Source organism: Lineus longissimus, chromosome 8 (genome assembly GCF_910592395.1).
Source record: "Lineus longissimus chromosome 8, tnLinLong1.2, whole genome shotgun sequence".
Taxonomy (NCBI): domain Eukaryota; kingdom Metazoa; phylum Nemertea; class Pilidiophora; order Heteronemertea; family Lineidae; genus Lineus; species Lineus longissimus.
Genome location: NC_088315.1, coordinates 13138144 through 13160556, shown reverse-complemented (window position 1 = coordinate 13160556; position 22413 = coordinate 13138144). Strand labels below are relative to the sequence as shown.

The 22413-nt window shown below is 40.3% G+C and overlaps 1 protein-coding gene across 7 annotated transcripts in view; it reads right to left on the bottom strand.

Annotated features, from left to right (window-relative positions):
- Positions 1 to 19090, bottom strand: part of LOC135493048 (tetraspanin-18B-like) — a 228892-nt gene extending 209802 nt beyond the window's left edge. For 2 of the 7 annotated variants that reach the window (XM_064779889.1, XM_064779892.1), the window contains exon 1: positions 18953 to 19090. The gene's annotated coding sequence lies outside the window, so the exon portion shown is untranslated. Of the gene's footprint in view, positions 1 to 2154; positions 2274 to 17902; positions 17995 to 18952 lie in introns of those variants that run through there. The other 5 variants (XM_064779884.1, XM_064779891.1, XM_064779890.1 and 2 more) reach the window with 4 other exon arrangements.
- Positions 19091 to 22413: the final 3323 nt, after the last annotated feature.

Genomic DNA, 22413 nt, shown 5'->3' with positions numbered 1-22413 from the left:
ATCGAGTGTTGGAGAGGTCACGTGATTGGACGAGAAACCTGAGCGAAAACAATACTGACTCCAGCTCCCAGAGGGAGGAGCGCGGCTGGAGTTATAACAAAGTTTTCGTGCTTTTAGCTGTCAACATCAATGGCTATAATATACTCCTGCAGAATAGCAGAACTAATAGAACTAATTTCCGAAGTTTCCAATAGTTTGAACACAAATCAGAACATCACCCATCAGGTGGACTCGGATCTGCATAAATTACGATAAATAATGAGGTCGTCGCTTCAATTTCGCAAAGAAAGTTGACTCCATTCGAAGGTTGTTTTGACCAAATTCCGTTGAAATCATCGTTATGAGGGCATTTGAACACATTCTCGTTGATCTTTCTATAAACGTGTGAAGTTTCGTACCAAAATACATTTCCGTAAAGGCTTAAAAAAGAAAATTTGTCACTTACAAAATCATCGCCCCGGTAGAAATAAAAAGGTCACCGCCATTTTCTTGATGTATTGACTTCATAAAGATCTTCACAAAAATCGTATCAAAGTCCCGAAAATCGATGGTATTTTGTCCCGACTTCTCTTATATACATAGATACCACCATTATACATCGTTTTGTCAAAAATGAGATATGTGCATGCTGCGTTGGAAAAACGACGCACAATTGTTTACAGATGGACTGACTGACTGACTGACTGCCTGACTCGCTGACATCGAACCATTTTACAAGCTCTGCTGACTACGTCAGCTGAGCTAAAAATGTCTAAAGAATTATTCTTAGGTCATGAAGGGAAACCTTAAGAAAATTATGTTTTATTGAACAATAGTAAGTTTTGATTGTCTTGGCCAGCAAGAATTAGTATTATTTACAGATTTGGTAGATCATAAAGGAATCATCCTGGACATACATGGTGACAAGGCGAGAAGGTATACAGTATAACATGTAAAAATATTTTGATGATGTTGCACGTAAAAAAAAAAAAAAAATGTAATGCTTAAAGGTTTATGGACACCAGTGTTTAGAATATGCTTTCGAACAGTATGGTAACATGGTAGGGAAATTATGACATACAGTCAACCTTGCATAAGTCGAATCTGCTGTGACCATGGAATTTGATTCGACTCAGGCAATATTCGAGTTATATGAAGATAATTCAATGGAAATGCAGCAAGTGTACTCTGTATTGTACTTCAACTTAGGCAATATTCAACTAATTTATGCGCGGATTTGTGCAATTTAACGAAGCGATTTCAGACAAAAACACCAAATTAACTGGCAACAACGGTTACTATTGTGATATGTACTATCAAAAACAACTTGTACTTGCTTGCATTCCTCAATCCTGACCATAATTAGGGTGAAATCATCGTATGAAAATATTTACCGAAACATGAAGTTTATGCCATGAATGAGCATACTCATTGTCATAGCCTCGTTTACAAGTACGAAGTATTTTCCCGCAAATATTCAAAACTGCTTGGCTCCTTGCTAGTTAAATAACATGTGACTATACACAAAATAGAAAACTTTGATGGAAATTGTAAATCATTTTTTTATCTATCAGGGGAAAACAAGCTGATGATGATCAAGTAAATCATTCATGAGAAATCGTTTTGTTGCTGAAGCTTGCATGACAAAGTTAATGCTAAACCTTTTCTTGTGCTCTACTGCGCCACCGTAGTTTTCTATTTAGACCAGCGATGACGTCATTTCTGGTGATTCCCTACGTTGTCCAATGAGAGCTTTTTAAAATGTGCCATTTGGTATTGTACAGGATGCAATGTATTTTTTCAGCGCTGCCAGTTGCCGAACAGAATGCCGTAGCTCCCTCAATTTCCAATCAATTTTTATGGGAGTGACATTATTGTATTGCTTAGAATGTCTACTTTTTACTCATGAAAGAATCGTAGAACTAAAACTTAATAGGCGAACAGAATCATGCCGATTCACTGCACATACTGTGGGAATTCTCCACTTCAAAATACATCGGCGATGTCATCGCGAACAGAGCATGCACTTCCGATATCGTTTTCACAGAATGTGACCAAATTTTCAAGAACTAATTTCTGAAAGTAGTCCCTAAAGACCTTATGACTACCACTGAAACAAACTAGTGATAATATCGCCTACCAGACTACTTTTTAAGCAGAAAATTGGGTACTTACCCCGGTACGACCGTAGTACTAGCCCGTAGCGGGCCATCGTCATCGAGCTGAGTGTCATTGAGCTCCAAGATTATTGCACATGGCGTAAACAACATGCCGCCACTTTGTCTCCGCTTCGGTATTTCGTAGGCCGCTTATAATGCACCTTCTCAATTAAAACCAACATAATAAGGCCTTACATCGTTGATTGAATAGGAACACCACACAAAACACAATAAAGTGGGGGTACAATCGATTACGAAGCTGAAGTGAACAGTGATTTATTCCTGGAGCTACTGCTGCTTTGTTGTGTAGCTGCCATGTTTTGAGAACTGGCAAATAGGAGACTTCATTGATGGCTGACGTCATCGGGCGGGAATTTGAATCGGCAGAAATAATTAAAAGGCAGGTAACGCCCTCTCCTGTTAAAATTTTGAACTTTTTCTCAATAAAATAGTTTTTCAAGAATTTTATCTTAATATTAAAGCATATTTCGACTAATTCTGCTGCTCCTAGACCGATATAGGCCAGTTTCCTTCATGCGCTCTCGCTCGCAGGAAGTAGGTCGAATGGCAACTAATTTTGTTTTGAAAGTAGAGTTTGACCAGAAGTATCCAGAAATGCAAAATTGAAGTCTCTAGGTCTTACGGTTACAAAATGTGCACCATGGGTTTAACGGACGGACGGACGGCCCGACGGGCCGCATGGACAGACAGACGGACGCCACTGAGCAGCTTATTTGACAAGCTCAGCTGACTTTGTCAGCTGAGCTAAAAATGTTCTTGATGTGCGTGTTGATTGGTGGCAGGAGAGGGGTCCTTCCACCTGGAATGAACAGCAGTTGTGTGTTTTGCTGCTTAAAAGTGTCTTTCTCTTCGTCTTTCATGTGGCAGTGCGCGGTATTCAGAGTTAACATGCTAGAGTACTAGCGGGGTTAAACATGGAAGCATGCAGCACGGGACTGTGACAGTTTGTTCACGTATTCTTCCAGCATGTTATTAGAAGTCATGCAGCCTCCCTTCGATGCAGTGACGATGACGTCTCCGAAAAATATTAGCACATGCGTTTATAATCGGGCAAAGTGAAGGCTGAAAATATACCCTAAAACAAGCGATTTTTGTTTATAAGCGCATGTGCTAAAATGCGCATAAATACGGTATGTAGTGTGACAAGTTTTCATCAACCAATCATGAAAGGACTGATGATGGGCATTGTAAGTTGGGTTCGGAGAGTACCTTTGGAGACAGTGGTCATGGTGAAAACCGTGTCCTTGTTGCAGTAATCAGCCATGAAAGGACTGATTATGAGCACTGTAACTGGTGTTCTGAGAGCAGCTCTGGAGGTGGTTACAGTGGAAAGAAGTGTCCTTGGTGGAGTAATGAGCCTTAAAGCGGTGATTGGCATCGTAATCGGTGTTCGGAGAGCAGCTGTGGATCAAGGCAGTCGTCACAGTGGAAACGATTTGCTTGTTACAGCTCTTGGGCATTCGTCCCCCATTGCTTTATATGGAAGAAGCCGAATTTGTGGGTTGGTGTGTTGGGCTGAGGTGGCAGTTGAGGAACATCAATTGGATGGGTATCATAGCTGGTGTTCTGGTAGCAGCTGTGGAGGCAGTGGTCGAAGTGGAGGAGTTGCTTCCAAGGGATGCCGAGTGGCCACTCGGCCATTACTGATTGAATGTATAGTAGACTGGGTTGTGGTAGCTGTAGTATGTTCTGCACACTCCTGCATGTATTTCATCAGGATGCAACTTGATATAGATGTGATCTAACAGTGTGCAGTTGAGTGTTGTAGGTTCCTTGATAAGTTGTTGAAATGAATGGAGGGGGTGTTCCGGCACTTGAAGACGTTCTTTGAGTAGGTTGTAGTTGAAATCTCCGCCGATCACAGTATGCAATGGAGATGGAATGGTTCTCGGGTTAAACTGTTATAGGGCGGAATGCAAAAATCAAGTTAGTGGCCTGGCGGCCATCTTGGATTTTGGGTCGGGCCAAAAATCAATAGGGCACCTCCCCTTCACCAGAATATCACACCACAGAAGTTTCAGGGTTATCACTCACTCGATTCTCAAGTTATGGGGCGGAATAAAAAAAACAAAGATGGCCGCCTAGCGGCCATGATGGATTTTAGTTCGGGCCCAGAATCGATAGGGCACCTCCCCTACACTAGAGCATCACACCACAGAAGTTTCAGGTTTATCACTCACTCAGTTCTATAGTTAGGCGGCGGAATGCAAAAAAAAAATATGGTGGCCTGGCGGCCATCTTGGATTTGGGCTTTGGCCCAAAATCAATAGGGAACCTTCGAGACCCTTGACCTTCACACCATAAAAATTTCAAGTCTACCGGAAAAGTGGTTCCTGAGTTATAGAGTGGAATAGAGTGCGGACGCGGACGCGGAAACCAGCCAAGAAATTAATGCCCCCATCTCAACTTCGTTGAGAGGGGGCATAATTACACACACCCCTAATGGGTAAATAAACCCGCCCAAATATCAGGCTCTGAGCCTACTAGCACTCGGTAATTAAAGAAACAACCAATCAGCATACAGCTGTATCAATACAAGATTACCAGACAGGGCCTAGGGCAGGGGCCTATAGCAACCACGTGCTAATCAGGAAGTTCATAAAAGGAGCGAAACAGCTTAACAGATAGAGATTATAAAACAATGGAAAGGATCAATTAAGAAGGAAGGTGTTAAGCTCATACCGCTTAACGATCCTGGGTGTCTGGGTTTACCAGGGCCAGAGAAGAACACAGAAATAATAATTATAGATTTAGTAGGCAATTCCAAATATTGTCACATTATTTTCTATTATTCTCCAGGACTGGTTCTTAACACAGGAGCAGATGCACCCTTTTCTCACCCCGACTATAATGTAACATTTGTTTGTCTCTAAAGATCTCATTCACCCGGTGTTAGTTGAACCGGTTGTTAAGAGAATTTGGAAGTATTCGCGAGTTAATGTCGCAGACCTTAATTGGACTGTTCAAAATTTCAACTGGGATGCCAGTTTCAACCTTGGTAATTCCGATGATATCTGTATCATTTTGTTCATGCTCTGTCTTCTATTTTCGATGATCATATCCCTCATGTCGATAAAGCGGTGAAACCCATTGATTTTCCTACATGTTGGAAACTTGGTATATAGTCATCCCAATTTGTTAAAATAAAGGATCCAAAAATTGTGTTGATAATTATAGGCCTGTAACTCTATTGTATTCCTTTTCAAAAATATTTGAGCGAGCTTTATATGAAGACATTCTTCATCACCTCCAGGTTAATAATCTACTGTATGAACGGAATGTAGGTACAGGTAAATTAGGTACGGGTAAAACAGGTACAATAAAATAGGTATGAGGTAAAATAGGTACGGGTAAAGTAGGTACAGGTAAATTAGGTATGGGTAAATTAGGTATGGGTAAAATAGGAGCTAGGTAAAATAGGTACTGGGTAAAATAGGTACACAAAAAAGAGAAACTAGGTCATATAAAGGTATGATCATATATTTTTATCATGATTCATTTATTTCTGATTTTATCGATGCTTATTGAAAGAGTTCTCCTAATGATTACTTTTTACTTTTTATGGGAAAAAAATCATGCACTTTAGACATTAAGGAAGTTCAATAGATTAATGCATTTTCATTTAACTGTGTCAAGTTTGTGCTGTAACTTAGAGGTCGTCATTTGTGTAAAAATAAATACATGCAGTTTCATTAAACTATATTTTGCCTTCGTTGTTACCACTTGTCGTTGTCACCAAAAAACTCTCAATTCAACAAAAAAACAAAAAAAACCCAGGAACCCAACCCCAGACTTGAAACCTAAGAAGCCATACGATCATTAAAGAAGAACTTTTCCCCTCTGTTATTTTTGATGAGACATACCAAGCTGTTGGAAACCATACAAAAGCAGAAAAAAAGCAGGTGCACTCTTGCTGTTCTAGATCTACCAGACAAATCTATTTTTCTAACAACAATCAATCATAGTTACTTAGCAACAGTTAATCATAATTAGTATTAGTTGGTAGTGATATCACCACCAGAAAAAAACAACAATCACTAGAGAATTATTTCAATAACAAGCATTAATTAGCACTCCAAGTAATTGATTAAAACAAAATTATCATAAAGTGAACCCTTTCAATAAGCAATTGGCATTGAAGAAGTGAAAAATTTAAAAAATCAGGAAACTCAGATAAAATTTTGTGATTGTACCTTTTTTACCTAGTTTCACTTTTTTGTGTACCTATTTTACCCGTACCTATTTTACCTAGTACCTATTTTACCCGTACCTAATTTACCCGTACCTATTTTACCTGTACCTATTTTACCGTACCTATTTTACCCGTACCTATTTTACCTGTACCTATTTTACTGGATACCGTATGAACGCCAGTCCGGTTTCCTTCCTGGTCATGACACACAGAAGCTGCTGTCTGATATTGTTCATAATTTATTACTGAATAACGAATCTAGAAACATCACAAGAGGAATCTTTCTCGATATTTCTGGTGCATTTGATGCAGTGCCACATTTCCTTCTGGGGAAAAAAATGTCTTACTATGGAATTTTAGGGGTAGAGGTTTGAATATTTTACAAAATTATTTGAAAGATCGCACTATCAAGGCGCGAGTAAACAATTCCTTTTCGGATGTTTCTAAGAAAGGTTATATAAACTCAGGAGACCTGCAAGGGTCAATACTGGCTCCCCTCCTTTTTCTAATCTGATATATAAATGATCTTGCTAAAGTAATTCAGAATTGTCTTCTGTATATGTTTGCTGATGACTGTACTCTGTTTTTAAACAATGTTAAATGTGGACCCCGAGGAAAACCCAGCTACATCTCACAACCTACAAAGTGACCTTGACAGATAACTCCTTGGTCGCAAATTGGGAAACTGAATTTTAAAGCTGAAAGGAGCAAAGAGGTTATTTTTCATTCGCCAAGGAGGAATATCCCAATTTATCCATCTTTGTAGTTACATGGCAATGTTATTACAACTGGGAAGTTCACACAAACACAGGCTTTATTTTAGATAGTTGTCCAACCTTTTAGAAACATGTTACTAACGTTATAGTCAAACTGTATAATACTCTATCAAATCCTCTTAAGGCCCTCAAACTGAAACTTGAGTCTCTCAGCACTTGAAGAGACTCTATTTCTCATTTATCCTCCCCCATCTGGAACATGGAGTCATAAATATAGTAGACTTGCCCAGATGGCTTGCCTGATAGTCAGAGGTTGTATTGAAGGCACTGCTGGTAATAAAGTAGGGTATATATACCTCTTGACTGGATTTCTCAGAGAAAAAACTACTTTTTATGTATGATATAACTCCAAAGATCTCTTCAGTTTTAGAGCTCCTACCTATATAACTTCCAATGTTGATAGTATAGAAACCCAGCGTATGGTGGAAGGCTGAGAAACCAGCAACCATTCAGTCTTTCTACAAGAGTATAACAAACATTCACAAAATCCACTTTTCCTTGTGCAATTAAGGCCTGGCTATCTTTGCCAAATGGTGTAAGAGACTGTTACACAAGAAACTCCTTCAAATTCAACACTCAAGTGTACATTAAAAGGCGGAAAAACTACTTGGTGACTACTAAATTGAAACTTTTACATAGAGAAGAAAATTCTTTTCAGTAAAACTCGCTGTGATCTCATATTGAGGAACCACCAGTTTACCCACAATTTGTTTAACATTCTTGGTCCCTTCCGTCCGTGTGGTTTCAGCAAACAGACACCTAAGCACCTCTTCTTCAGTTGCCCTCTTACTCGCACTTGTCACAGAGATCTATTCCATGACCCAAGTGTGCTGCTATCATTTACCACCCTATATGGTTCTCTGAGTGGCACTGAGAACAGGTTGCAGGCCTTACTCTATGGTTTGCATAATTTCACAAAAGCCAGTAATATCCAGGTATGGTTAGAGTCAGCAGGTTTATCCACAATATTTGTACTGTTGTTAATGTAAATTAGCCTCCTTTTATGTTGTTTGGCACCTTTCGTTCTTCTGCTTCCTGCAACTTTTCATCAATCTCACTCGGAGCTCCACTGCATTTATTCCTGCTAATGCTTCTCTTTAAACCTTTATGGACTAATCTCACACTGTCACAAGCAACCAATTTCCGGCCTGATCTCGCATCTGTGCGAGCGATAGAGTACACGTTAGAACTTCGTTCCGGCTGCAGCAAATGGCCTAGTCTGTGGAGGATTCCCAAGATTCTACGCTGTACATTTTCTATCCAGTGCAACTTTGTTGTGTGATTATCAAAAATCCCTTTAGTCCTTAAAGGGTTAAGCCAATGCTTGTAATTTTACTTTTGTCCAGGGCTGCTAATGATTGTAAGCAATCGCCCTCAGTTTCTATTTTTGTAATTGTTCACATTGATAGTCATCAACAAAAATATGTATAATAAATAAATTTGATCGGTTGACACTTACTAGGCATCTTTACATGTGGACAGAAATTTCTGTACTTTTCAGGTGTAAAGAAGTGAAGGTCAAAAATTATATGCAGGATTTACCTCACAAAAAACATTTACTATATGATCTTCAAATGTTTGTCATTAATTGATCACATGTGCCTAACATAGTGGTTGAAACATTTCAACCTTGACCTGATTTACCAGGTCACGGAGGTCAAACTCGGTGTAACCATAACGCCGCTATCTTCCTTTCATTGACAACAGGTGAGCACATAGCCCCTGGCCATTTAATTGTGATTATTTTCTCTTTTACATCAAGTCTAAAATGGATAATTTAGGACTGCTGATGTGATCATCCGCTGGAAATATGTTTTCATTGCTCTTTGAAATCCTCCATATAAGTCAGTTTGTACACGTCGGTGCTATTTTCGCACAGCATTGTATACCTCTCTGACTGTGAACAAAAGGGGGAATAGCAAATAAGTTTTAAAATGTAAATGAAAAGGCCAGGGGCCATTGTGCTCACTGATATTTAGGATATGACTTAATTGACAATGGACCTTGAAAAGTAGGTCATATCAAAAACCTGTATAATATGTAATGTATCCTTGCTGGGAGTACCAACCATAATAACTATATATCGAATACGAATCACTAATGAGCGAGATATCACACTTTCTAGGTTTTCACTTTTTGCCCCCTGGTGTCCAAGTCGAGAAACAGATCAGACCAAAATTCAGTGTCAGAGGAACCTGACCTAGGGGGTCTTGTGTACAAAGTTTCAAACCCATAGCCCTATCAGTTACTAACGTGCCACAGTTACGCTCAAACGGCCAATTTACGCCATTTGACTTCTATGACCTTGAAAAATAAGTAAAATCGAAAATCTCTATGATATATGATGTATCCTGGCTGGGAGTACCTACCATAAAAATTTGATCAAAAACAAGTCACTGATAAGTGAGATATCACACTTTTTGTGCGTTCAGTTTTGGCCCCCTGGTTGCCAAGTCAAGAATCAGATCACACCAAAATTTGCTGTAAGAGGTTATCTGAGGTTATCTGGGTCATGCATAAAACTTCAAAGCTCATAGCCCTACCAGTTAAGAAACGTGCCACAGTTACACTCAAACGGCAAATTTACGGCATTTGACCTCTGTGACCTTGAAAAAGTAGGTCAGATCAAAAACACGTACGATATGTGATATATCCTTGCTAGGAGTACCTACCATAAAAATTTCATCAAAAACAAATCACTTATAAGTGAGATATCACACTATTTATGTTTTCACTTTTGGCCCCCTGGTGGCCAAGTTCAGAATCAGACTGGGCCGAAATTCAGTGTCAAAGGTCATCTGACCTCTGGGGTCATGCATACAAAGTTTTGAGTCCATAGTCCTAGCAGTTAAGAAACGTGCCACTATTTTTGAAATAGGATACGACGGACAACGACGGCTGACGACGACGACAGCAACGGACGACGAACACTGCGGTGTAGAGACTCACCGTACTGGTGAGCCAATAGCATTCCGCGATAATGACGTCACTGCAGCTGCTGCCCTCTATTTCCCCATCGCTGAATTACAGGCAATGTCGGACAAACATGCGGTTTCGTAATGGATTCAGGCTTTCTAACTAGGGCAGTTAGATTCAATCTGGCACATGTCCGAGTGTTGGAAATAGGTAAATGCTAAATGCAATCACCTACAGTACCCGCCTCGTTTTGAAAATAGATTCTTGGGATTTCCTCCAGATGAAACATGGCGGCCAATTCAGAAGTTGCGTGCCTGTTCGATGAGTTTGTTTCGAGCCATTTCGGCATCGCAAACTCATGCGAGAGAGCGAAAGAGATACTGTGCTCTTTTGAAACGTTGACAACCACATCATACACAGTTTGGAAAAGCGAAAAAAGCTTTGGTGAAGGTAATTATTCACATACAATGATACATGGTACTATGTATGTAGACTATAGTGTATGATACACTATAGTGTATGTAGGCCTAATATACATGCTAAACTAATTATATACTCATGCATGTTATGTATGAAGGCAGTTATAGCCTACCAGTACCCTAAATTATAGGCTACTATACTAGACTACACGCGCATAGCCATAAAAGTCAAGATGACCTAGGCCTAGCCGGCTAGCCTATCTATCTATGTCATGACACTTCATTGTCATTGTGACAACTGACATAGCCCCTGTATTATGTGCTTGTGTTATGTGGCCGATGTCATCTAAATCTATGGGCGTGACAGCTTTCCGTCCGTGCCATTGATTAAAATCAGTTTAATAAACTTTTCTGTATGTCAAATTAGACCATTTCCCACACACCGCAAACAAACAAACCCCCCTGGCCCTGGCCCTGCTCTCATAGACATTAAAAGATTTATTCTGATAAATTTTCTTCTGCAGATTGGAAGCAAGATCCTGGTCTTCTTTCAAGGAAAGTCTACTTTGAAGACACACAACCGCATTGGCTATGATGGAACCCCATACATCACCCTAAGATCAATATTCTATGACTGCAAACATGGAACAAATAGACATAAGAAAACCGCACATGATAAATCCAAAGGAGACCAAGGTCATGTACATGTAGGTTGTTTTGTCTTCCTAAATATTATTATCTGTCAACTGTTAATGTTACAAATAATCACTGAAATGTCATCTTTGTCCAAATTTGGTTATTTTCCTATAAGAATTCTTTAAGTGAATTTCTTATTTTGTTAGTTTTCAATCAATGTACCAGGTACATGCATTGTCTTCCTTGTTTTTGAAGCAAGGCATGACATAATATTAATAATCGTTGGGCCTTAGCCTAAGGGATGGTGAAAGATTGAGCTTTCCATTTATGTAATACCTGTATCATTATTTCAGGTGAGTGACCATCCGCAGCCCATTCGCAAACGATCATGTATTCGTGCAAGTCGTAGAGTTGACTGCCCAGCCAAGGTTGTCTTCAGGGAGGTGGTCAAATTTCCAAAATACACGGTTGGTAACAAGTTTTTGAATACTTCGCATCAGCATTATTGAAGCAATAGTATTTCAGTCCTTTAGTTTTATTAATTGTTGACAACAAGAGGCCCAAGGGCCTGGCGCTTAGCTGGATGACCTAATAACATAGGACTGAGGGTGTAAAGTAGTAAATATCGGCTTTATACTATTGTTTGAAAGTCAAGAGAACACGTTATACCACTAAAATTTCCAATGCAGAGCTGCCAGCTGGATGAAATATGATTGAACTAATCAGCCATGGTATGTAAATATTACAGGAGGCAACGGAAGATATCCCTAGTTCAGTATGTTGTATCGGTAGCTTTACAGAAAAGAAGTGTCGGAGAGGATGAGACTTCTCCATGGACAACTGTGGTATGTCCAGGCTGGGTTGTACAGCACAAGGATACAAAATGCTGTCTGTAATTGAGAGGTATCCTGATTTAACAGAGGTCAAAATAAATAGAAATTACCAGTTTGGGACTAACACCACTGTCTTTTTTTTTTAATAAGGTAGGGATTACAGGAGTCAACAAAATTAATTTTATTGAGAGAAATTGACCTGTCCTGCAGGTGATTGGAATTTACAATACAAAGGGTCGTTTTTCATGACATTGTGTTCTACTGTGTATCCCTAGTGAGTCGATCTGGAACCAATCTATCCTTGGCGCAGACAGGTTCAAATTGGCTATATCTTGAATAGATTGAATTGCGATGAAAATCTGATGCAATAAAGGAGCATTATCGAAGAGACAAATTAATCAAACCAATTGTCCACAGACTCGGACCCTGAAATGGCATGATGTATGCGTGCATATAAAAGTATATCAATTGGTCCCATAGAGATGATGAGGCAATGTCAATATGCCTTGTTCCTTAGTCAGCAATATGCCCCTTTTAATACGGAGAAGAAGGAGAACCCAGATAGGCCTTCACATGTCGGCTTCGAAATGGCTCGAACCAACTGTACTATCACTACCATTAATTTAAAATGTGTGCTCCTCCTACATGTAGCAATGTCTCGGCCAAAAAGGCACTTAGTCGACAGGCAAGCTAGAAGTTCAGCACCGTGAGCAGCTCCTTGGTAAGGCCATGTCAGGTTCCGCGCGCCTCTTCAAATACATCAAGTATTGAAAGCTGTGGTGAGCTGAGCACATAAAAAGACCATGGTCACCTTAATTTGAAAATCCCTTCATAATCAAGGGCTACTTCTGACTAAAACAGCACAATAGACCACCAATTTGACCCCAGCTCCTAACTGCGGGAAAACCCAAGTCCAGCCACCAAAAGTACCAAAAATACATTTTTGTTTACATTTGAACTGCAAACATGCGTTTGTTTACAATTTCATTTCCCGCGAAATCTCGAAAACCAGGTGACCTGCAATCGTGGATTGAAAATAACATTAACCTTGGTTCAGCAGGTCAACAGGTACAGGCTGTTCCAATCATCCCCCTGCAGCCAGCTGTTCAAAAGGTAATGTTATTCACCCCACAGGGAGTGCAGGTAATTGATTAAGCCCCTGCATAACTTAACAGCAATGGCTTGGCTTCTGTGAGTGGTAAGGAGAATTGACAGGTTTTTTATGGTAGTGTGGTGAGCGCACGCCGCAGGATTGTGTATAGTGGCCCTTTAAGGGTGGTACTTGGGCGTAGTAGCGGTCGCGAGTTGGGTGTGTGATATTGTTTTTTGTGACCCGTGTCAAGACCGGCGGTCTAATTGCAATTGTCAGAGATAATAGTTACATTAAAAGTGTATAAGTCGCATAAAAGTGTTGGTAAGTTTTGTGTTCAACCCCGTGTGTGTTCCAGGAGTAACATTATTGTGTTGCTTAAAACGTCTACTTTTTACTCATGTAAGAATCACTAATAATAACTTCAACTTATTTTCTGGTTATGATAACACAGCACGCATCTTCATGATCATGATCGCCTTGGACGCACAACCTAACCACATATCAATCCGCCCCGACGATCGACACATCAATTCGATTCGATAACACTCGATAAAGTTTGATAAGTAAACTAGAACTGAGATTTCACAGGAGCACTTGTGAATTCATGACTTTTTGGGCGATATCGTAAGAGTTGGTCCTGAGTATGGGGACCTGAAGGTTCGTGTGAGGCACCTGGGCCAGGGAGAGAAGACTAGTTGAACGGTCGATGGGATCTGACATGGACACTACTATTGATCTCATTATATGAATACCATTTAATTACAAAGAAGTGAAAACAGATCATATCATATTCCTTGGCATAAATTAAAATAGGAGTGCGGGAACAAGGTTTTTTTGCAGGAGGAAAGCGAGAACATTTTGCGCCGTCGTATTCCGATTTGACTGGTTAGTGGTGAAATCTGCTTTTAATTTTGCAAATTAACATATTCGTTTTTATAGTTCTAACGTGTTAAAGCTTGAGGCATTGCCAGGAAAACGTGACGTCATTTTAGCCATTCTTCTTACCGCACGCCCTCCCTCTCCGTAAAACTTCCTGACATGGTGTGAAGTGGGAGGGCGCACAATGGGAACCACACTGCCGCGATGTTAATAGTTTCTATTTATAGAATTCAGCGGAAGAGATTTAAGGCACGGAAAAAGTAGATTAACTCGGCTAATCTCAATGGATTTTACCCAGGAATGTTTTCAAGGCAAGAGAAACATCTGATTTAAGTACTGTGCTTATTAGATTTAATGTTCATGCCGAAGATTGGCCTAAAACGTGGACGAAAAGAGTGCATTATCGAGTGTTGGAGAGGTCACGTGATTGGACGAGAAACCTGAGCGAAAACAATACTGACTCCAGCTCCCAGAGGGAGGAGCGCGGCTGGAGTTATAACAAAGTTTTCGTGCTTTTAGCTGTCAACATCAATGGCTATAATATACTCCTGCAGAATAGCAGAACTAATAGAACTAATTTCCGAAGTTTCCAATAGTTTGAACACAAATCAGAACATCACCCATCAGCTGGACTCGGATCTGCATAAATTACGATAAATAATGAGGTCGTCGCTTCAATTTCGCAAAGAAAGTTGACTCCATTCGAAGGTTGTTTTGACCAAATTCCGTTGAACTCATCGTTATGAGGGCATTTGAACACATTCTCGTTGATCTTTTTTATAAACGTGTGAAGTTTCGTACCAAAATACATTTCCGTAAAGGCTTAAAAAAGAAAATTTGTCACTTACAAAATCATCGCCCCGGTAGAAATAAAAAGGTCACTGATGTATTGACTTCATAAAGATCTTCTCAAAAATCGTATCAAAGTCCCGAAAATCGATGGAATTTTGTCCCGACTTCTCTTATATACATAGACACCACCATTATACATCGTTTTGTCAAAAATGAGATATGTGCATGCTGCGTTGGAAAAACGACGCACAATTGTTTACAGATGGACTGAGTGACTGACTGACTGCCTGACTCGCTGACATCGAACCATTTTACAAGCTCTGCTGACTACGTCAGCTGAGCTAAAAACAGTTCATAAATCACCTTTTGACACTATTTCACGGCAACATAACCAGGTTGACCATCATGAATCATTCAGTTTATATTTTTGTGCTACTTTGTTTATAGGTGTAACAGTAACAATAATATTGATTGTAGGCTGATGAGTCAAAAAAACTTCTCTCCCATTTAGCTGATGTAACAGCTAGGCTACAGGTCGGCTGACTAATTGCATTAAGGAAACCCATACCCAAGACAATTTCCATGGCAAAATGACTCTATTTACTCTATCTTATTTTCAGGTACTGTCCAATAAGAAAAAAACTCGATCTCAAGCATCAGCTGCACTCCGTGAAGCTTTGAAGAATGGGACTGCAGAGGGCCAATACATGATTTATGTTGAACTGCCGAAGGATCATGAGCATGAAAATCATAGGATAGGTCCAGTAAGTCTTGTCTCTATGTGTTACAGAGGTCCAGGACCAGGTTACGGTCGGCAAATTTATTTGCTGGATAAAAAAAGTAACTATAAGTATATCATGATTCTCTATTTGATTACATATGTATGTTCAACTCTTGACATAGAAAAAAACTTTGCGCTTTAGGATTTTAGTTTCATCTGAAGCAAGTCAATGTCACGACGCTGTTTGTTGTTTATTTTCATCAACTGTAATTTCTTAAGTAATTGTCTGCTGAAATCACTCAATGCGTCCAAAATTGTTCTTTTCAGGGTGCTGGTATATTGCAAGGCATCGATGAATGGTTCTAGTTGTGGTGTGTATGTGTGCTGGTTTGCCCACCAATTAGGCTTGCAATGGTCTGTTACACAGCATCTAGACCAGCGTCAGTTCAGAGGACTAATTCTTGAGAAGATCAGGAAATATAATGTATTGTAAAGTTATTGCGCAGTTCCAATATTGGTTTTCGTTGTTCATGACACCTTGGATTCATTGCATTTTTATCAGTGATTGTTGTAATCAGTTCTTCCAGGATAATACTAGAGAGTTCTTTCGATTCTGTACTCTGTCAACGAATATTAGTAACTAGTATTGTATAAAACTATGTTGTCCTTATGAATATATGTATTGAATTTTGCATTCTCGAAGGTGTAAGAACTGCATTACATGTAATCAATATTGTGCCTCAGTTGTGTCTTTCTCATTGGGCACTGTTCTTGCCTGGAGCTTGAAATAAAAAGGTATCTCACCATATTATTCATGTTATTGTCAGTTCAACTTCTTTCCAGGGCAAGAAAATATTGTCCCTGCCCTGTCATCTTGACGTGCCAATCTAATCTCCCTTGCAACACAGAAACTTGGGACTGTTTATAACGGTGTTGGAACTAGTGTTACGTGGAACACCAACCCAGTATTCTAGTATAATTGAAAGATTTTGGCACCTAAAGATAAACTAGAAAAAAATGTTTTTGCCCTGCAGCATCCTGAGGAAATCAGTAGGCCTACGGGCTGTTACTCCCCCCTAGTCCAAGGAGGAGGACAAGAAAAACACCTGAACTCGGCGGCCCAGGATTGCCCTGGAGCTAAAAGAGCTACATTAACTGAACTTCACTCATTAATCCTCCATTGATCTGGTACCATGATCTTGCACCTTGGATGATGCTTGAATTACTGGACAGTGCTGGATGCAGACGTCGTACCCACCCCCACCCCCACCCCTGCCGGGTCCCTACCAACCTGGACCAACCTACATGTCCTAGTAACCTTTGAAGGTAAAAGGGGCGTGGCACATTAGAAATATCTATCTGCTAATAGCTGATTTGAGCCATGGGATTTATGTTCAGGGTTCCCTCCAGGTGCTCTGGTTTCCCCCTACACTACCTGAGGTCCCTCTGCACTAGATTGGGGATTAAAAAATTATCAGAAAAAAATTGACAACAAATGGCAGAAAGTAACTCTCATTTATGTGGAGAAATGACAAACTAATGTTATTACTATCTATAAATACAGATCAAGCAAACACGTGTCAAAAGTTAAAAATAAATTATCCCATCGGAAAACCCTCAGCCCAAGAATAGATTAGTGACGTCATTGAGTTAATTTCAAAACGAGGCGGGTACTGTAGGTAATTGCATTTAGCATCTACATAACAGCATTCCGCGAAGATGACGTCACTGCAGCTGCTGCCCTCTATTTCCCCAAAGCTGAATTACAGGCAATGTCGGATAAACATGCGGTTTCGCAATGGATTCAGGCTTTCTAACTAGGGCAGTTAGATTCAATCTGGGACAAGTCCGAGTGTTGGAAATACTACATAATTGTTCTGAATATTTCTCTCTCTGACTCTATGGTATCATTCATGCTAAAAACAATGCAGGGTCAAAGATAATTGACTTTGAAATAAGCTCAAATGCGTAGAAATAAGTGTCGATGTCCGATTGTCACGTGACTAAAATGTCATCAATATCTTATGCAAATGACCTTGTGAGCTATAAATAGTAACTTCGCGGAATGCTATAAGTGTACAAAATAGCTAAGGCTAGAAGCTATTGATCACCATACGTGTCCACTAGTAGGAGGCTTTTTCCAAACGGTTTCTCTTAACTATTTCCCAATTTATCCGACTGACATGACTGAGGTCAGACATTTCCCAGAAAGGTCAGATTTCTAGGAAAAATACTAGGTAGGGCTTCCCAAAATAGGGCAGATCAAAGGCCTAATAGGGTTAAAGTTATAACCCTATTTGAGGAAGCCCTGGTATTTTTCACAGGTTTTTTAGAAATCCGACCTAAACAGACTTCATCAAAATTGTCTATTCTTGAATGCATGGAACGTGAACCTTAAAAAACCCATCAGTTCAAACAAAAATTTGCATCAAGATAATCTAAAACGTCATCGTCTGTGAAAGCTATTTTTCAAAATGCCAACTTACCTTTACAAGGCCTATGACCCTTTTTCACACATTGATAAGGGGTTTGGCAGAGGCCAACCATAACACACATGACTGACCAGAATGCATGTAATAAGCATTATTATAAGGCTTACTAACACTACAAATGAACACGCAAGTACACGACCCATTGATTATCTCCCGAGGTTGGGGGAGACCGGGGCTAGTTCGCCCCCGGGGCATGTTCGCCCTTTGCGTTTTTTTCGAAAACCACCATCGTGGCATAATTTGCGGTCATATTAACAAATCAAGAAATCCACGACGTATCTTCTAACCAATGTTTTATGCATCCACCCGATCCTGTTTATTTTTAAGGAGCAGAAGTTAACTTTGTACCCCCAAAAGTAAAAAATTTGGAACAGTTTGAAGTGTTTTTTGACATAAAGCATAGAAGTCCTAAATATGGTTCCGACATGATTTGTTAGTTGATTGATGTAGAATACATTTAACAACCAATAAAGATACATTTGTGTGCCAGCATTTGGATATATTGTCTAAAATCCGGAAAAGTGCTCGTGGGGCACATTTGCCCCTTCCGAGCGGAGCAAGTTCGCCCCCTCCTTGTGGCCTTTTAATATAAAACAAAAAACAAAATAATTTCCTACGGCTTTTTAATTACGTATTTGTGTTTTCTATAGCAATCAATTTTATTCCCCATTGCTTTAAATGGTCGATTTGCACCTTTTGCCACTCTATATCTTTAGAGGCTAATGGCTTAAATAGTGACCTTACCCCGTATGGGGGCGAACCTACCCCGATGCGGGGCACGTCCGCCTACTCCGACAAAAAAAATTTTATTAGTCGGACAAATCAAGGTACAAGGATCCAAAGGTGTGTTCTATTCAAAGCCATGACCCATTTGTATCACACAGAAGCCGTTTGGTTTCATTCATTTCAATATTTTGTGAAATATGACAATCATTCTGAAAAGTAGGCGAACTCGCCCCGGTCTCCCCTACCTTTAGTATATATACGAAATCCAACTGCGGCAAAATATAACCAATAGGGCCTACATGTTACATTTTCACTCACTTTCCGACGCTGTTACAAAAACGGTCAGCGATGACTCTCGTATGAGGAACACATGCACAGTTCAACGCATGAGAATGTTGTCTCATCGAATAGCACAGGTGATCTACATGTTTTGTGTATAACAAGGACTGGAATGTCCTCGAGTGATACGAGTATTGTGTCAACTCCGTGACCCGATTAGTGACAATGGTCGCCGAAACGCGGGTATGTGCAGAACTGAGCCAATAGGTTCTTCTACATCGATATGTCACTGCGCTCACTCACTAAACTTCTTCCGCCAGGTCTTTTCTTGGCTAACAATTGACCGATGTTTAGATTGCCAAATAGAGATTCAGGTAGCTGGCTAATAGAGTTTAAGATCAGCAACTTATAGCAAAACGTATACTGTGGTTTCACTTTATAACATAGCGACCTTCACTGATCTGAAGTATAAATTCTCCCAACTTGTAGCGGTAATTCTTTTCATGTATTGCATAGGCCCTCTTATAATGGATAACTGAGGCATTCAGATGACCGTGCACGGTATTCATTCATTCTTAAATCATTATGACACCAGACAAATTGGTTTTAGGTCATTGAAATATGGCAATAGGACACTTTTCCGTCTACGAACATGAACATAGGCCAAGTAGAACTTTATTTTCGTTTGGTTCTGTATTTTATTACATATACTGTACTTCTGAAAAAATTACTTACAAGGTCAAACATTCCTCCGTTTTCTCCCGGAAAAATGAGAAATAAAAAGCAATCAATTACTCAAATTCAAATTCATCATCCGTAGCAGGTGGCTCGTCAAAAAACTCTAGATCGTCATCATTTGGCTCTTCTCCCTCTACTTGAACAAAATCATTTAGGCCTACAACTTGTTGTTCACCCGTGAGTCCTGCTACAGCAAATGCATGTTCTGCTGAATGAGGGTCTACCTCATCCTAGGCACGGCTTATGATCTGCAAAAAAATTAACAATGAAATCCGTTGGGATACACCATCATCATCAGTGTTTAAGACTTTCCACTGTTTCCAATATTTTCTGACCAGCGTTTTAAACGGCCTCATGACTACTAAACCTAATGGCTGCACCAGGGAAGTGCAGCCTGCTGGGATGTAGTCTAATAGGAGGCCATGGTTAATCACTGGGATACCGAATGCTTCACTTAGGTGTGCACGAAATCTGTCCACAATCAACATTTTGGAACCAATAGCATCCTGTAGATCCCCGACATTTGGAAATAGCACACGATCTTGCCAGTCTATTAACACTTCAATGTTCACCCAACCAGTGCGAGAACTGGAAAAAACAGCGTTTTCTGGTAGTTCATTGCTTTTATGCAATGCTCTAATTTGTCGGACAAATCCAGGCTCCCGAAAGGTCACATGCGCTGGAAGTTTTTCCCCATTGCTACCGATTGCTAGGGACACTGAACAGCCAAGCTTGTGGTTGCCCAAAGATGTTTTCACATCGATCTGCCGTGCACCCCTGGCACTGTAAGTGTAGAGAGGGGGAAAGTCTAACTGTACGAATGTCTGATTCATGTTAACCATTTGTTGCACATTGAATTCTCTGACTGAATTTCGCACACGACCAATGAATTCCTGTTCACGTTGCGGAGCATCGTCTGGTATCGTCGTCGAGTTCTTTGTCCGTTTTCGATGTGATAATCCTTTGCGTTTTTTGAAATTGATAACCCACCCATTTGATGCATGGAAATGTGCTCTTTCCGCTCTTGAAGCTTCCAGTTGATTTCGTTCATTTTCAGGGAGTTCTGCCCAATAGTAATCGAATTCTTCGATGCCATAATCATGGATATCAGCAAGCGAGACAGGCAATCCTCTTCCTCTCGTGTTCTGAACTCGTCCTAGTACGCGGTTTTCAACTGTCGGCCACAAACCACCATGGCCCTCTCTCACTCTTCTGCGTTGACCCCGGTTCTGGTCGTCCTGTTCAATAATCCATTCCTCATTATTCAACCAAGTGCGGAACGTCTGGTCTGGGATGTGATTATTTCGTGCATACTCTGCCGCATCAAGAACCCTCCCCTGTTGATGTAACCCATGGAAGTCCAGCAGGCGACGGACCTTTTCCGCAATGGAATAACTCTGGCGTCGACGGGGAACACGTTGGTCTGCAAATGCATTTTCTTCATCATTGTTGTCGTGCATACCATTTGCGGCTACATCAGCTTCATCGTCTTCACCTTGATGCATGGCTGTCACCAGGATCAGCAAGGATGAGGCAGCGATTTTCAACATGTTTAGTGTTCTGTGTTAGATGAGTTCTGAGGAACATGTGGTGCCAATGCACCTGCTTTTATCTTGTTTGAATATTTTGATTATGTAATCATAACGCCCACATGACAGACGTTTTTTTAGGTTAACTTCACAAGAAGTTCCGCTTCATGCACACGTTGATAAAAACCACCAGTATTACGACTGATTAATGTTGGAATAACTGGACATTTAACATGTTTAAAACAATCAAATAAGGTTATGAGGGGACATCAGCAAAAGTTGAAAAGATGTGGAAATAAACATGTCAGCGGTATGAAACGCATTCCAAAATAGCCTTTGCCTTTGGTAATAAGGTTTCAGAGAAATGAAGAAAGAAGGGTCATGCTGATTGAAATGGATTCACTATGAGGACTATTCAATAATGGGTCAATGTGTACCTCTGCTGGCATTCATTTCATTGCCCTGATGTGATTACACATGTTGTAATGCCTATGAAAACTGATCAGTTGGGAGAATTTATACTTCAGACCAGTCAAGGTCACTATGTTATAAAAGTGAAACCACAGTATGTATGGGTATGGAGGGCAGAACAATGATTAGGCATGTCTTACTTAATTGAATCAAATGCTGTCATGCTGTCATGCTGTCATGCCCTCCAACATGACTGGTGATGACATCACGTGCAACCACTATCCGCGCCGTACCGATGAGCAAAACGACATTGGGCCGCTATCGGCTGCCAGCATGGGCCCGATGTCGTGGCCAACTTCATTTCAGCAACAAGGAAGGAGGGTTTAGCATGGTATGAAAAGCTGTGCCTCCCACTCTTGGTGCTGAGGGGACACCAGAGTTATTGGCCCGACATGTTCTTGCTAGCTGGTGTACCATAGCTACATGAAAAACACTACTAAATTACCAGAAGAAACACAAACCCTGAAGCTGTTTTACACAAATACACAAACACACTTTATTTACATAAGCAACTTAGGTAATGGTCTATATGGACAATGTAGAGCTCTCTGCTATGAATGACACTTGCACAAACACATCAGTCAGTCAATCTGGTTGAGAAACACATATCCAAAGACGCTCCAACTCGTAGAAACACAGTTATGTACTCGTAGAACGTAGAAACACAGTCATGTACGTGTCGATGACGTCACAGGAAAAGTGCAAGCCCGGTACCGGAAGTGAGTGACAAAAGACAAGTCACGATTGCGCAAACAGGAAGTA